Source organism: Otolemur garnettii, unplaced genomic scaffold (genome assembly GCF_000181295.1).
Source record: "Otolemur garnettii isolate 467f Iridium unplaced genomic scaffold, OtoGar3 scaffold00084, whole genome shotgun sequence".
In the NCBI taxonomy this organism is placed as follows: domain Eukaryota; kingdom Metazoa; phylum Chordata; class Mammalia; order Primates; family Galagidae; genus Otolemur; species Otolemur garnettii.
The window spans coordinates 7,284,947-7,298,765 of record NW_003852479.1 but is presented as its reverse complement, the minus strand read 5'-3'; positions in this window follow the sequence as shown (position 1 = coordinate 7,298,765).

Genomic DNA, 13,819 nt, shown 5'->3' with positions numbered 1-13,819 from the left:
GACGAGGACGACCTTCACGCACTGCAAGGGGGGGACGAGGACGACCTTCACGCACTGCAAGGGGGGGACGAGGACGACCTTCACGCACTGCAAGGAGGAACGAGGACGACCTTCAGCACTGCAAGGGGGGAACGAGGACGACCTTCATGCACTGCAAGGGGGGAACGAGGACGACCTTCGCGCACTGCAAGGCGGGAAGGAGGACGACCTTCTCACACTACAAGGAAGAACCAGGACGACCTTCACGCACTGCAAGGGGGACTCCAGACATGCAAGGGCAATATCGAGATGGAGAAACGCATGTACGATCTGCCACTGTTGCGGGGGAGATGTGGGTACATGTCTGTGTCTGTATCTTTGCTGTGCCTGCATTTTTGAAGAGCCCAACAGCAACCAGAACTGTGGCGTGCAGAACTCCAGGGCACTCTGGTGCTATGCCCCCCACAGATGCCTCGTATCCCCCTCCTGGGGCTGGCGAGACCCGTCATTACTGAGCTCTCCTGGGGCTCTGTGTTAGGAGCTGCGCGCAGGGTGCCATGTGGCTGGAATGGTGCGGGGCTCCGGGGCTCACAGCCACCGAGCCCACGACCAACGGGAAGTCAGCGGCTTGAGTCCCGGGGCCGTACAGCTGGAGATGGGGTCCTGGGACTGCATACGGCTGGAGATGGGGTCTCGGGGCCTCATACAGCTCTAAATGGGGGTGTGGGGCCGCGTACAGCTGGAGATGGGCTCCCGGGGCCTCGTACAGCTGGAGATGGGGTCCCTGGGCCGCGTACGGCTGGGGATGGGGTGAGCTGGGCAGACGGCCTGAATCTGGGGACGCTGTAGTCCCTCCTGACACCCTGATTTAGCTTTGCGAGGTCTTAAACCAAAACCCTGCTCCACCCTGCTCAGGCTTCTGACCTACAGGAACCACGAGATAAATGTGCCTTGTTTAAACTGCAGGTTTGTGGTGATTTGTTCTGCAGTGGTAGAAAGTATCAGAAGCATGAACTAAAAACTTCAGAAGACCCGATGGAAAAAGTGGCAGGGCAGGAGAACGAAACTTTTCTTTATGTCTCTTCTTTTATAGTTTTGAATTTTAATCATGTAAATATGTATGTTGCCTATTCAAGATAAAATCAGGCCGGACATGGCAGCTCACGCCTGTAATCCCAGCACTTTGGGAGGCTGAGGAGGGAAGATCCCTTGAGCTCAGGAGCTCCAGCCCAGACCTCGTCTCTCCTAAAAGTAGAAAAGCCAGTCGTGTGTGGTGATGGGCACCTGTAGTCCCAGCTACTTGGGAGCCCAAGGCAGGAGGATCACTTGAGCCCAGGAGTTAGGGGTTGCTGTGAGCTGGGATGATGCCATTAACAGCCCAGCCTGGGCGGCAGAGAGAGACAGAACAACAACAAAAACAGCACAAAACCAAACCAAAATTAAATAAAAAAGAAAACAAAACAAAAGAATCCAGCTGTCTTTGCAAAGCTTCTGAGCACTGTCCAGGGTTACTGCCGATGCAGGTCTGCCTCCTTCTCCGTCCCTGGAGCTCCACACAGTCTCTCACACATGATGACACAGCTCATATTTTGCTGACCCTTGTGTGTCACCACACAGTTCCCCAAGAAGAACAGGGTGTGCTGGCTGCCAAATGGAGGATGGGTGAGTGAGGAGGGTGCTCTAGTGTCCTTTTGAGGAACGCTGGGGGGGGGGGCAGAGACTGCCCCAAACTGGACCCTCCACCACTATAGGCTTTCCCCGCCCAGCTGCAGAAGGAGGGCCCAGGAGCCCAGTTCTTACTACACCGTCAGGAAAACCTTGTCTGTTCTCATCAGAGACCACATTTGTTTGTTTTTTGTTTTTTTTTTTTTTTTGCAGTTCTTGGCCCGGGCCAGGTTTGAACTCGCCACCTCAGGTATATGGGTCACAGCCTGGCCCTAGCAATAACAGGGGAACATGTTATTGTGACCCATACCTCTCTGGTGCATGTAAAGAGAGAGGGGAAGAGAGTTCCCACATGCACTACACGTGCACACACACTCACTCTCACACATACACTCACACAATGCACACACACTCACATACTGTCCCATGCATGCACACACACTCACATACTGTCCCATGCATGCACACACACTCACACATGCACATGCACCACAGACACACACTCTCCCATACATGCACACATATATACCCTCACACACATACACACGCTCTCCCATACATGCACACACATACTCACACATATGCACACACAGAGACTCTCACATGCACACACACTCACAGAATCTCACACACATGCACAGACACACACACCATACGCACTCACATACACATATGCACACATATCACACATGCACACATATATGCACACACACCACACATGAAGTCATACACTCACACACAGATGGATATATGCACAGTGTCACTCTATCATTCACACACACACGTGCACACACACACACACATGCACATATATGCACGCTCATGCACTCATACACTCTCAGCCCCACATTCTAACATTCACACATACAGACTCACACACAGATGTACATATGCACACACAGTCTCACACACTCACACACACCCCCCAGCAGGAAGAACTTGGGCAGGTTGCTCCTGGTAGCTGTCCTGAGCTCTTGAGGGGAGCTGGCCCTCAGATCATGTTTACAGAGTGGAAGATGGAAAGAATGTTGATCCTCAGAATGACACCGTGGACCTGCTCAATATCACAGTCCTGAGCGCTGATCCACCCTTAACAATTCTTGTTATGTACAAAAACGTCCTTATCAGTTAAGTGAGCCTGAGCTAGGAGTTTGGAGTCTTTTTTTTTTTGAGACAGAGTTTCACTTTGTCACCCTTAGTAGGGTGCTGTGGTGTCACAGCTCACAGCATCCTCAAACTCTTGAGCTCAAGCCATTCTCTTGCTTCAGTCTCCTGAGTAGCTGGGACTACAGGCACCTGCCACAATGTCCAGCTAATTTTTTATTGTAGTCGTCATTGTTGTTAACAGGCCCAGGCCAGGCCCAGTGTATGTGGCCAGCGCCCTAACCACTGAGTTACAGGCTGGAGTTTAGATTCTTGTAGTCAAAATCATCCTGCCCAATACGAGGGACTGAGAAGTATCACCAGAATAACTACCTGGGCACAGTGCGAGGATGATGGCAGAGGAAAGACCGTGTGGTGGGTTTGGTTAGTTAGCATTGCTGAGGAAGGTAGCTAACTTTCCTTGAAGTTGGTAGATAATAATGGCCTGGGTAAGAGACAGTGTAAAGGGATGGTAAGAAATTTTAAAAGAGGTTGCTTGGCTTGGTGCCTCTAGCTCAGTGGTGAGGGCGCTAGCCACTTACATAGGGGCTGGTGGGTTCAAACTTGGCCCAGGCTTGCCAAACAACAACGAGAACTGCAACAAAAAAAAATAGCCAGGTGTTGTGGCTGGCACCTGTAGTCCCAGATACTTGGGAGACTGAGGCGAGAGAATTGCTTACGTTTAAGAGTTAGAGGTCGCTGTAAGCTGTGATTTCGCAGTGCTCTACTTAGGGTGACATAATGAGACTCTGTCTCAAAAAAAAAAAAAAAAAGAGGTTGCTATAGGAGTTGAGAAACACACAGTGTGATTGAAATCCTGTGTCCTCTGGGCTCAGGATAACTCGAGTTCAAATCCCGGCCCCACCACTGAACAGGTGAATCACCTTTGGCAACTTCATCTGTCTGGACAGCAGTTTCTTCATGGGCAAAAAGGGGGTTGTAAGGATTCAATAGGATGATGCTTAACCAGGCACCTAGTATTTATAAAATCTCAGTAATTATTACTTTAAGCATTATATCAGGTGAAGTAGACTGTTTTTCAACTGAAATCACACTATAACCACAAACTGCCTATTTTTTTTTTTAAATTTCAGATTAATATGAAGGCACAAATGAAGACTGCTTATTTTGTATCCAGGAAAAAGTTTAATGAGTTGACAGAGGGGAGCTGGAATGCTGTCCAGCAGAGGCAGGAACTGGGAAAGAAGCAGATTTGCTGGGGCTCAAGTTTGTCCTTTCTGCCCGAGCACTGCGGTTGAGAAGTTGAGGAACCGGGGCTCAGAACTGGAGGAGCCACGCAGCCCAGGGCTTGCTTTCTCTCCAGGGGAAGGTGCAGTGAGCTGCAGGGGTCCTGGGTGTGAGGATCCAGGTGACAGGCCCAGAGAGTGGGCTCCAAGGTCTTGCCAGTGGGAGCTGAGGGCCGCATGGTAACTGAGGACCTGAGTTTTGGAAGACTCGATTGCCGGATCCCATCCAGAGTTCCTGTCAGGGCCTAGCCTGGTCCTGTGGGGACACCCTCCCTGCGGGTGGTGGCCAGCAGCAGCCTGAAGAGGGAGATGGCACCTCCCACTCACAGGGACATATTTTTTCTCCTCTTGCCAGTTGGCTGGGCTGAAGTAGTTACTTCCCCGGTGTCTGAAGTGGGCAGGATGGCAGGACCCGCTGCCCGGGCAGGGAGGCTCACTTCCCATCTCTCCCAGGTCTCTGGTGGATGCCCTGCCAGGCCACTAGCAGTCTGCAGTCACGTTTGTATCCACTGTTCACACTCCCCAGGGAGACAGAGGGAATTCCAGAGACAGTGGTGCTGCCCAGCTGTGTGTGTCCAGAGGTCACTCCACTGCTCTGCTTTGGGTCAGAGAAGCAGGGAGAGGAACTGGGTGGACACGGAGTGCGGCACGAGGGCGTCTGCCAAGATCAAAATGTTCCCCGTGGATGTGAGCAGATGAGATCTTGGAACCTGGACGCACACAGCCCTGCTCCAGCAGGGCCTCTGGCAGCAGCCCCAGTGTCTTCAGCTACAGACGCCACCCCTGTGAGTGCCAAGAAAAGCAAACACAGCCCCAGACCTCCTGTTGCACAACTGGAAAGGCGCCGAGCAGAGGAGCTGAGCTGTGAGGACAATGTTCCCGCAGCTCTTAATTTTCCGCCATCCTTCCCCCGTCTGAATCAAACAAACAAACAACACACTTGTGATAAAATTTGCAGGTGTGGCTGGTTTATATTCTGGGATTCTCTTTTGATCAAATCCCCCAAGGACGCCGGGATAAGATGGCGACTAAAGTTGGAAAATGCAGCACGTTCCAGACTTTTCAGGCTGAGTAGGAGGGGGGAGAGACCTTGGAAAAGCAGAGATTTCATTCCACCCGTGGGAGCTGGTTCCTTTTAGTGGAGATAGTGTCACTCAAATACTTTCCAGACAGCTCTGGGGAAGCACGTTCCTAGTTCCTCTCCATGGAGATGGGGTGGGGCGGGTGTGGAGGTGGCTCTGTAAGGCTGCAAGAGCAGGGCAGTAAAGTGGCACCTTAAAATCCTGGCTGTCCAAGATTGGTGCAAGGCCAGAAATCCATTTGGGGGGGAAAGCTTTTCTCAGCTTTAGAAGCAGAAAAGTAGAATGAATAATAAGTTTGACAATTGATACCGAGGGGAGGTAAGTGTTGTAGTTTACCAGAGAAAATGCACCCTCCGCAGCGCACAGGTGAGTGGGGAGTCTGAGAGCGGAGCCCTCTGAATTTGCAGAAACAGCCTTGGGGCTCTTACTGACTCAAGTCTTCAGATAGTTACAAGGTTTTAGTTTCCCAGTTTTATAAAGTTTAGTCTTACTTTCAGTCAGTTGTCAGTTTTCAGAATAATATCGATCAACAAATATTGGTCATATTTAACATGCGAGGCACTGAGTTTTCCTTCCTTCCTTTCCCTTCCCTTTTTCTTTTCTTTTCTTTCTTTCTCTTCTTTTCCTCCCTTCCTTTCATCCTTTCTTCTTTTCCTTTCCTCTTTCCTTTTTTCCCTTTTCTTTCTTTTCTGTCTCTCTCTTTCTTTTTTGAGACAGACTCTCATTCTGTCCCCCTAGGTAGACTGCTATGGTGTCATAGCTCACAGCAACATCAAACTCCTGAGCTCCAGTGGTCCTCTTGTCTCAGCCTTCGGGCATCAGCCACAACCCCCAGCTAGTTTTTCTATTTTTGGTAGAGACGAGTCTTGTTCTTCCTCAGGTTAGTCTCAACCCCCTGAGTTCAAGCAATCCTCCTGCCTCAGCCTCTTGCAGTGCTGGGATTACAGGCCTGAGCCACTGTGCCTGGCCACATAGGGTTTCTTTTAGGTTATTCCTAGAATTAATCTTCCTCCATGAGTCCTGGACACCTTTTCTGCCTCCATCTCTCCTCTCCTTTAATTCACCCTCCACGCCCAATTGTGCTGTCCTGCTTGAAATACATTATGTGTGCTAATTAGGGAAATTTCAAACATAGAACAGTGTAAGGAGAATATCCCAGAAAGCGATCTGTATTGTATTGTTCTCCCTGCAGTCACAGTTATCAACATTTGAGTCTTCATCATTTTCCCACCTTATTTCCAAGCAAATCCCGACTATATATTCTTCCATCTTTGAACATTTCTCATTTGTTACCTCTGTTCACAACTTGTTTCTCTGTTTTAAATTTTTTATTTTAAAACAAGCATACAAAGAGTGTTTAAAACGCATAGGAATACTTAGTACAAAACAAACAAAACTAAACAAACACCCATGAACCTGTCTCCCAGGTTAAGACTGAACCTTTTCAACTGGCGTTTCCTACCATTAGGGCAAGCTGGTATGGAGTCTTGGCTCCCTCTAAAGTTAACCTGTCAGAAATGACGGAAGAGGGACCGTCAACACTGCTGCCGTCACACCCAGGACATCGGACTCTGAGTCCAGCGCAGGCCACCTGGAGTCCCGGGGCCACTGCCCAGTGGTAAATCCTGCGGCATCTGATTGGCTGAGCCTCAGTCACATGACCACGCCCCACGCAGCTGTGCTGGGACAGGGAAGCTGCTCACCGGAAGACGTCTCGGGGGCGAAGGGGCCTTGCCAGCACCCCTCTTTTATTTCCCCTGAATATGAAGGGGTTCGGGTGCTGAGCAGAAATGATGAAGCCGTCGTTGCCGGTCGTCTGAGCCCAGCAGGTCCTGCCACATCCGGCTTCTCACTTCCACGTGTTTGTCTCAGGCCCAGTGCAGCTCTGAGTCCCTCGTCCCTCCGCAGAGCCTCCTCCTGCTCGGTCACTTCACGCAGTTCCCCAGTCACCCCACCAGGAACGGGGGGTGCCCCCGCGTCACTCCTAGCCAACCTGCACCCCCCCCCTTTCTTTTTTTGATTCAAGCACTCATCGTCCTTCGCCTGCGGGGACTCAGATTCTCCCAAAAGCAGATTCTGAGATAAAGATTTGAGCGCAAGTGACAAGGAACATGGGGACAGGCGTAGGAGACTGTAATGGAGGAACAGGCGACCGCTGTGGGCAGGGCCCGCATCCCAGCCGGGCTACCACGCCCAGGTGGACGCTGCCCTCCCTGCCGCCCGCCCCGGTGCTGCTGCCCCTGCCACGGGCCCCTGCGGTGCAGAGCGCTGGGAGGTGGCGCTGGCGCTGCAGGCCTGGGGTCGCAGTGGAGTCCGCAGGGGGAGGTGGCTCGGTGGAGCCCTCCTAGCTTGGGCACAGGCCTCCTGACTCTTCTCCGTGCACATATTACGCCCTCCCCACGAACTCCAATTCTCCATTTTCAGCCAGAGGGATGTTTCTAAAAGTGAAATGATGGTATTTGTAATCGACCCCACTGAAAATCCTTTTCAGGTTTCAGTAGCTTTCAACGGAAAAAGTTACTGTTTTTCAAGTACGTTGGCAAAGCTCGCAAGGACTTCCCTTCCTTGGTCATTTGTCTCTCGCTTTTACGTCTCAGGCCTGCTCTGCCACGTTCTCCTGTCTCCTCACAAACGCTGTTCCCTTCCTCTCTGATAAAGCCCCCCCGCCCCCACCTCCCGCGCTGTCCTCAGAATGTCTCACAGTCTTTCCTGCCTCTGTGTTTTGCACAAGCTGGTTCATCCTCGGAATCCTTCTCCCAGCCCTCTGCGGGTTCCCGCCAGGCTGTGGGGTTTCTGAGCAAGTGGGGATCTGGACAGGCTGTCCGGCTAGAGCCGGGAGAGGGGGCAGAGGCGTCCACATCTGTATCTGTGCATCTGTGATGTGTTCTTCATAATATCGTATCCTGAAAATATGGCCTATTGCTAATAAAATAAAAATAGAATTTGAAAACAGCTGAATTAGGCTATCAAAACCCAGGGCCATCACACATTTGAATCATGTGAACAACTCCTTTGAATCAAATGTCACTGCTCACCACACAACCTCCCAGTTACACTTGGGTCTAAATGTCCACTAGCTACAAGAGCTGTAATCTGAATATGTGTTCCCTGAAACTTACACGTTGAAACCCAGCGTCTGAGGTAATAGTAGTAAGATGTGGGGCCTCTAGGAGGTGATTACAAATACCATCAGTGCCCTTATAAAAGAGGCTTGAGAGGTCCCCAGGTCTGCCCCCTGGTGAGGACGTCCCCAGCAGGCTCCATCTGGAATGCAGAGACCCCACACCGACCTGCGCCTGCTCTCGGACTTCACAGCCTCCAGGGCTGTGAACAGTGTATCTTGGTCTCTTGTAAATCGTCCAGGTCCAGGCATTCTGTGGTAGAGGTGGGAATGGATTAGGACAACAGGTCGTGCCAGAATGACCCTTCTTTTGTGTGTCATGGTTGTGCTCCTTATATAAATGAATAAATGGTCCTGTGTGCTTGGTTATCAAGCACAGAGTTCCTGAGTCTGACAACTGTGGCGCATTGTGAAAGCCAGAATTTTAAATCCACAAAGCCAGGGGTCATACCTCTGTGCTGTCACCAGGGTACCGTCCACTTGTCAGGTAGCCTGCCAGCTGGTCTTCCTCTGGCAACACCCCCCGTTGTCCTTCTTGTTAAGGTGCAGTTGTCCAGACCCAGCAAATTGCTGAATTCACTGATTTCTGAAGCCACATTCTGGACATTCCACCCCACATCCAAAGACGTTGTCAGAGGACATTTCTTGTAGGTTTTGTCTTCTGTAAGTGGCTGCATGTGGACATGAGATGCTGTGAATATCTACTGGTTCAGTCCCCCTTTGGCCTACGTATTTTTGAGATTGAGGCCTGGACAGGCTGCATCGGAAAGGAATTTATCTCTGGGCAATAGGAAAACTGGGTGATTCATACAGACTGAGTCTGTGGCCTTATCTGGCCAGTCAGTCTGGACAAGATGATTGAATATTTGATTCAAGAATAGAAGGAGTCTCACTTGTTTCTCAGGAAAATCTCGTGTAGGGGAGAATATTGCATGGAAAGATGAGCCTTCAGTGATTCAGTGGTTTCCATAGGGATATCACCCTAATGCACATCAACATTTAAATACTTTTTATAATAATTCCAAAAAATTCAGCTGTGTGTGATTGTGTTAGACTAGAAGTCTGTGACACCATTCACTCACTCTGTGCGCACTGAAGAATAACAATGTCACCCATCAATAGTTTAATTCTGTGTTATTAGCTCTACATGTCCACTCGGAGGAGTTTTGTAATTTAAACAAAACTAGTTTTAGTTATGAAATGTTCATAAGTAAACGTCCTAGAAAGTTATTCTAGACAGAGCATTACTCCTCCTGATTAGATATGGAGCAGAAAACATATTGATGTGAACTTTGGTTTTCAACAACCAGATTTAGTTCTGTACCTTGGTTTACGGAATAAGAAACTAATTCACAGTTTGATTTAATGGAGCACAGCCATCTTTTGGAAGAGATAACATTAGGTAGATAAAAGTTTTATTCAGGGTATGAGTGGTTATCTTTTTTTTTTTTGAGACAGAGTCTCATTTTGTTGCCCTTGGTAGAGTGCCGTGGCATCACAGCTCACAGCAACCTCCAACTCTTGGGCTTAGGTGATTCTCTTGCCTTAGCTTCCTGAGTAGCTGGGACTACAGGCACCCACCACAATGTCCAGCTGTTTTTTTGTTGTTGCAGTTTGGCTGGGGCTGGGTTTGAAGCCGCCATCCTCGGTACATGGGGCCGGCACCCTACTCACTGAGCTACAGATGCCCTGTCAGTGGTTATCTTCAGGCTAACTCACCCCAGAGTGGCAAAGTCATTATAGCAATGACTAGCCAGACACTGGCTTGTGTGATTTTAGGAGAAGTCAGCTGGAGAGCAACTGGGAAGACTTCTCCTAAAATTGCACAAGCGGGTGCCTGACCTCCCTTGACAATTCCCTTGTTGTGAAGGGAATAAGACCTTGGTGATTATTTCAGAAGACCAAACAGGTGTTTCAGAAGACCCACCGGGCCTGAGTCAGGGCCTGCTCCCTGACAGAGAAGGCTTGGGGAGAATAACTTGTAAAGGAGAAAAGGAGAAATGGCTGTTGGCTGGACATCTGACCATATCTGCTACAGACGGGCATGTTAGTTTTCTTCCAGAATAATCTGTGTTATCTGTAGAAACTGAGTTTCTATCCATTTTTAGTAATATTTTTATCAATGTGTTATTGTGGTATTACTGAAGCGTGGACAACTACATATAACTCCCGAGATACTTTCAAAATAACAATCCCTTTCAGTTTCAGGGATTACTACAACTAATGAGATTTAGGGAATATTAAAAAAAATTATCCTTGTTCTTTGGAAACCCGCTCACTAAATCTCTGTTACAGTAGTCACCACTAAAAGAAAAGCCCAGTGTGCGTAAGAAAAAGCTTGTTGAAAATTTGTCAATCTTAAACGGTGTTCATTCAAAATGAAAATACCATTTTAATCTGCTTGTATGCTAACTCATGTTATACTGGCCAACTCATATTTTAAAATAATCATCTGGCTTTGAAGATTTATTCCTACACTTTGGAGTCAGACGAATGCTCACATTAATTAAACTGGACTTAGGGGCAGCTTGTTGGCTTCATGTGGGCTCAAAAATTTAGATGCTGTTTTTCATTATGGCTGTGGGCACCATTCACCGTTCATCTCAAAGTGTTTCTAATTTAACTCTTTGTTTTGATGCTTTAATGACTTTAATTACCAAGAGAAAGAAGAAAGGAGACATCAGAGAACGGAAAGTGACAGCTGAGGTAGGAAGTGTTTAGAAAATTTTCAAAATCAGAGTGTTTTGCATATTCAAATGAATGCGTTTTTAGTTGCCCATGTAAACAAAGATGGGACTGCAGTTTTGAAAAATCTAACCCAGCAGTTTGTTCTAAATGCTAGATCTGTTTCCTGCTCCCCGATGTTCCTTTCCCTTGGCTTGCCAGGGTGTGTGGTTACTGCGATTTGTTATTTTTTTGCCTATAACCTTCCCAGTCCATCTCTCATCCCCACCTTGGTCCTCACTGTAGAGTCACCAGCTTGTTGAGTGCCAATGTCACACCCGTATCCCCAAGCCTGAATTCTAGTGTCATTTTAGAGTCTTCCTTGCCTCTCACCAAAGTCAGCATTGGTGAGTTACACCTCTTACCCCTCTCATCCCATCAGTATGTATGTCACTTTGCTGTGCAAGGTGACAGGTCACAGTGACACAGCCTAAGTTGCTCTAATGAGATCCATACAGGATCAGGATGGGATATACGCTGAGGGCTGCTTGCTGGCTACTGCATGATCCAGGATGGGGAAAGACTGAATCTTGGTGACACCAACTGGAGCCAGCCATGCCTGAAGCTTTACCTCCGTACTTTTGGTTTAAACGGCGTCTCTGCCACTGGCAGCTAAGAATGTTGTGATGAACAACCATTTTCCCATGTCCACTTGCCCCTCCTAGTCTCACCTAAAGCAGTCCATTTCTGGTCTCCTTTGACAATTCCATTTTTCCTTTGAGATTCAGTTCAAGTGTTACTCAGTGACCCTCCCCGACGCCTCCCCTAACCAGAAGGTAGACAGTCCTGTGCTCATCTGTGAAAATCTAATACAGATCAGATTTGCGTGTAATTGTCAATGTACTTACTAGTCTATGGCAGACGCTGCTTGTTGCTAAGTCATACCTGTTCTCCCATTTTTTTCTTACAACAGAGTCCCTATCTTGTTTGGAGTGGCAATATTCGTGGCTTAGACCCTCACCCTGCATGGTCCTTCATGGACGGGGCGGCTTTGCCACACAGTTGTAGCCTGAACACATCAAACGTCTGCTAGAGATTTCTAGACAGGTTTTGTTCTCCTGATTCAGGCGTTTTACCTTCCCTTTGTCCCTTCTCACCCTTCCTTCCTAGCTGCACACATGCTGCTGGGAGTAGAGCTGCGACCTGGCTGCCTCCAGTGACAGCTTGTGGAGCGAAGTCACATGTCAGTGACAGTGGAGTACAGAGACGCCTGGAGCCGGACTTGGCTCTGAGTCACCTACCTCTGCAGCTAACATTTGGGAAGAAAATAAGTCTATTTAGTTAAGCTGCTGCAAATGCGTTTTTTTTTTTTTATCTGGGCGTAGTTCCATACCTTACTGAGAGAACTGGACCCTAACCAACCATCTTGTTCAACCAGGGACTCCTGCCGGACGGAGCCTAGGCCCGTGCCCCTGAACTCCAAACACACCTGACGCTTAGCACATAGTAAAGCTTCACTCTAACACTAAAAATGGGACTCAAGCCTCAGATCTGTTTTGATCCTGTGATTTTATGGTTTTATTCTGTCAACCACCATGTGCACCTCTCCCAGCCATTGTTTTGCGAGTTACCCTGAGGGGATGAAAGACAGAGAGGTGTGGAGTGGTCTCCACATCCCTGTAGTGTGGGTCGCTGCTGATACTGCCTTTTTTGCTTGACGAACTTCTAACATTTATTCATGTTTCTTCTTGTTTCTATTTTGTACATGGAGCTGTAAAAACTGTCCAACATGAAGTCAAAATTTCTGGTTCCTTTGAACATGGTTTCACTCAGAAAACAGTTAAAACAAAATTTCTGGCTTAGGAATTCAATATATTAACAGTTGCCAGTATCAGTCATCAAATTGGCTCCCAGGGAGGCTGTCCTGGGCCTCAGGTAAAATTCTCCTTCAGCCTAGATAAAAACGCATTTCCTCAGGCCCTGACTTGTGCCCCAGGGGACCGATCATGCTGATGGTGACGATTATTGTAATGAGCAGTAATTACTGTTGGCTGAACACAGATTCCAGAATTTTGAAGTCAAAACAAAACAGCCATTATTGTAGCAGGGAAGAGAACTTTATTCTATAAGATGCATGTTAGTTAATGCCCATTAGCAGTAAAGAAAAATTACCATGTATATTTCTCATTCATAAGTGGTATCAAAAAATTCAAAATGGGCATCTCCTAATTAGCTTCTGAAAGCACAAGTGATGTCAACCAGAGGAGGCAAAATTGGTTTTTATCATATTATTTAATATAAAAATTTAACAGAAAAATAGTTCTTTCTTTTTTTTTTAGAGACAGATTCTCACTTTGTTGCCCTTGGTAGAGTGCTATGGCATCACAGCTCACAGCAACCTCCAACTCCCAGGCTTAGGTGATTCTCTTGCCTCAGCCTCTCGAGTAGCTAGGACTACAGGTGCCCACCACCATGCCCAGCTATTTTTTTGTTGCAGTTTGGCTGGGATAGAGTTTGAACCGGCCACCCTTGGCATATGGGGCCAGCGCCCTACTCACTGAGCCACAGGCACTGCCCAGAAAAATAGGTATTTCTTAAATTAACCATGGAAGGCCTTTTGCACTGTGAGAGGTAAGGATCGGGTCACAGCCACTGAAAGGGTAAACACTGTCACAAAAGAAGAAAAAAGTCCCTTCGGTTGGTTTTTCTTGCAGAGACAAACGGAGAACACCCCAAATTCTCTGGACCATGGAACTTAGAGGATCTGGATGTCTTAGAGCTGGAGCTGTAATAACAGAGTGATTTTACTCAACAAATGGCAACACTCTCCCCTGGCCAGGGGAGAGAGCCAGTGGCACCCATGCTCGAGAGACCAAGGAGAGTCCTCACACTTCCTCAGAGTTCCTCTCGCCCAAAGG